This window comes from Dipodomys ordii, unplaced genomic scaffold (assembly GCF_000151885.1).
Source record: "Dipodomys ordii isolate 6190 unplaced genomic scaffold, Dord_2.0 Scaffold360, whole genome shotgun sequence".
Taxonomy (NCBI): domain Eukaryota; kingdom Metazoa; phylum Chordata; class Mammalia; order Rodentia; family Heteromyidae; genus Dipodomys; species Dipodomys ordii.
In genome coordinates, this window is record NW_012267576.1 from 21,942 (window position 1) to 25,753 (window position 3,812).

At 51.7% G+C, this 3,812-nt stretch overlaps 1 long non-coding RNA gene across 1 annotated transcript; it reads left to right on the forward strand.

Moving 5' to 3' along the window:
* The first annotated feature begins 54 nt into the window (after window positions 1-54).
* On the forward strand, window positions 55-1,870 carry LOC106001675. Its single transcript, XR_001175846.1, has 3 exons — window positions 55-270; window positions 589-748; window positions 1,803-1,870. It is a non-coding gene; the product is annotated as an uncharacterized LOC106001675 (long non-coding RNA).
* The last annotated feature ends 1,942 nt before the right edge of the window (window positions 1,871-3,812 follow it).

Genomic DNA, 3,812 nt, shown 5'->3' on the forward strand with positions numbered 1-3,812 from the left:
TCTCACTGGCTTTATTCTCCACAAACAGTTGTTTGGGAAATAATGACAAGAGAATACAACCTGTGCATTCTCTGTTCAGATGCAAGGTGTATTTTTTGTTTTGTTTTCAGATATTTTCTATCTGAGGCCTGGTTGAATCTTTGGGTACAGACCCTGCAGATAGTAAGGCCACCTCTGTTTTCCTTTACCCAAGCTACAGATGGCTAGAGGGAGAGGAAGAGTCTACCACACAGAGATGCTCAACGTTACCGGGGACTTGCTCTGGCTGAGGTGAGGAAAACGATTTTCTATTGTCAACAGTTTTCCATGGGCCACTCAGCCCTATTGGCATTTTTACCTTCTGGGGTGATAAACCATCAAATTATCTGTGGGGCTGTTTTAGCCTGGATGCTTGCTGCTGTTGACATTTCCTGGTGATTTGCACCAATTGGAATTCTCCAAGGTAATTGCTATTATCGCATCATCGGGAGTTCATTTGGGGAGCACTGAGGTTTTGTTGATTTAATAAGCCCTGAAGTGTATGCCGTGGGGAAACAATGTTTAGTCTGATGAAAAACACAGGCGAGAGTACTGTGTCTCCTCCTGCAGGTCCGGCCGGAGCTTATTTAAGACAGCAAACGTGAAAAGTGCAAGAGGAAATCAGCTTGTTTAATTGAGCATAGATTTCCCTGGCAGCAAGATAAGGGACCTCTTCAAGGTCATGGGTAGAGCTTGGCTGGGTGAGGAAAGGACTGAAGGGTATTCTCAGGTGAGTGGCTTTTAACATGACTGTGCTGATTTCTCTAGGATGCCTGCATAAATGGATGGATTTCTGTTGCTTAATGAATGCTTCCTGCCCTGCTTACCTGACTCTCGCCTGGAGAAGGCAGCTCAGGGCAGGAGCTGGCTGGGGCTATGGGGCCCATGTCTGCACTCACATGGTCCCATTCACTCTCTGGGAGAGGGAACATATCCTGGTCCTAGTCTCAGAGTGGACTCTGTGACCCAAGGCTGACTTGATGGAAATCCTCGGGTCCAATCGCTTTCCAATGTAGAGAAGCCCCTGAAAACACTGGTATCTCTGTACCCCAGGGGGAATGAGGGAATCCATCTTTGATCAATTCCTCCTGGAGCCATTATGGTCCTCCATCCTTGCAGGGTTATTCTCAGGGTTTATTAGAGCGGGCTTGACATCCAGCAGGTGTCCAGTCTGCACCTCAATAAATGCATGAATGAGTGCATGCATGAATGAATAAATGAATGAATGACTTACCCAAGGACACATAGTAGTGACTATAGACCTAGCCTAGCCCATCCTAGCATTGGTTCAATGTCCATCAAAGGTTGAATATTTGGACTCATGGCCCCAGGCCCCTGTAGTTTGGGTCCTGGCTCATTAGCTAGCTACAGGAATGGCCACAGAGACAATAAAATTCAGGGAGGAATTCACTGTTCAGATGCAGGAAGGATGGAGGAGGAGGAGGAGGAGGGGGAGGGGGAGGAAGAGGGGGAGGAGGAGGGGGAGGCAGCGGCACCCGCAGGGCACCTCCACCTCCCCCTGCTCAGCGTCTGCCAATGGAAACAAGGACCTGCCCACACCATGGACCTTGCACTGAATTCCAGCTGTCCAGCTACCCAGCAGGCTCTGTCCACGTGTCCATCCTCTGTCAATTAGGCCTAGGTCTACACCTGCCTCCAGGGGTGGGTAGGTGTGCGGAATAAATGAATCCAGGTCAAGGGTGAGAATAGCGCCTGGCTCAGGTGAGGGCTCCAGCCATGGGCTGGCGTGGTTACTGCCGGAGCCTGCCTCCCTTTGATCACAGGTGCCGGGGAATTCTGCATCCAGGTGAATAAATTGCTGTGCCCTTGAACTGAACCCACACACCACCCGAAGGATGCTGGGACAGCAGATCAGAGAAACATCGCTCCTGCTTCCCCTTCCCTGGGAGGTGACGCAGGGCAGAGGCTGGTCGCCCTCTGCTGGGAGGCCCAGCTCGCTGTGGGGAGGGCAGGGGAGGTGAGGGCTGTCTAGGAGCCTCATGGAGTCCTCCCGCCCCCTTTTCCCCGCCCCCACCGCTCGATTCTTCTCCTGGAAACCCTAGACACACTGCTTTACCCCGATCTAGGTCACCAACTGCTCTGGGTGACTTGCACAGCTAAGAGGCTGGCTCCTGAAAGAATCGAAGTCTTTTACTCTGCTCCAGACAGCAAAGCACATCCTCTCTGCAGCCAGACTCTGTTTCTGCCTTGGTGCGGAGAGGCAGGAGACTTTGGGCCGAGGAGCTGAGCTATGAGCTGTTTGTGGGATGCTTTCTCTTTTGTATAAACTTCTAAGAGAAAAACTGTGTGCACGTGTGTGTGTGTGTGTGCATGTGCGTGTGCTTGTACTTAGTCACTATACCCTAGTCACTCTCATAGTGGGGTGGGAAGAGTAGCCAGAAGAACATATGGAAGTAAATCAGAGTTGAAGGACATGACAGAGAAACAAACGCCTGGATCAAGCCGTGCCTGAAGCTTTTCTGTGAAGTTGCAATTCTTGAGTCTGTAACTGGCATGCACCTGCCCGGAGGTGTGTCCTGCTTCCTAGGTTTTCTCAGCTAAGTGTTCGGCTTGTTCCCTGTGGCTCTTCCCCATGGAAGTGGTTAAAAGACAGGAACTGTTAACTGGGATGGATAGACCGCGTGGCGCCTCCAGAACATTACCAGAGGATGGTGAAGCCGTCTTCATGTGCAGGCGGGCGCTCACACATGGAAGCCCTTTACGTCCCTCCACAGGGCGAGCTGGGAAGCCCTGTGCCAGATCTAGACCGAGGCTTGATTTTTTATTTTATTTTCGAAGTAGACACTTAGGATTCTGTGGCTGCTTTGCTAACTCCCAGTCAAATCACAACATCCAGGAAAAGAAAAAACTCCATTTTCTGCTAAGATGTCGAAATGGCTCTTTCTAATTAGGCGAGGGGAGCCTGGGTGGGCAGTCTGGCACCTTCGCTTAGTCCCTGCTCATCTGTACATTTGGGGTCTGTGAGCCCAGGATACTGTCCCGCCCAATGCTGAGTGCCAAGCTCCCCTGTCCCTCTGTATTCCTGGGACAGCCTGGGAGGGGTGAACATGGTGGATGGTACGAGTCGGTTATATGTTCTTCCCATCTATTGGCTGGGGTGAGATCTGTGAGCAATTCACAAAGATGAGGGGCATGAGGGACTTTGCCACCGACGCGGGACCCCCATCCCCAAGGCTGCTTCTCAAGCTGTGAGCTGGTCCGGCCTGCATGTCAGCATGGCACCTGTAAGAGCAGCTGGCACCCCTCTGCAGTCCTCACGGGAGGGAGGAGGGCTGCTCCACCAGGCTTCACTCCAGGCCTTGTGCTTTCTCTCATCACAGAATGGGATAGACAGATCTGAGCTAGTTTCTGGAGCAGGCATATAGAGACCAGCCATCTCTACCTCTATCTCTGGGCATTGCTCTCTTGAGAGGCCTGTATACAACGTAAAAAAAAAATGACAAGGGGCAAGGTGACACATGCCTATAATCCCAGCCACTGGGGATGTGCTGAGAGGAAGGGCAGCCTGGGTCAAGGTGAGGGAGCCCCCCTCTCAAGCTGAGCATCACTGAGGTTCACGGCTAGAATCCAGCCTGCTTGGGGGTCAGATGTTTTGCAGGTGAAGTGTATCTGCAGGACTCTCTCTGAGGCAAACTAAAACACAAAAGGGCCGGGGGTGTGGCTCAAGGGGTAAAATTGTTGCCTTGGCCAGCATGAGGCCCTGAATTCAGTTCCCACCCAAAGAATAACAAGGGAAAAAGACTGGGACTGTCATTGTAGAGAGAGAGAGAGAG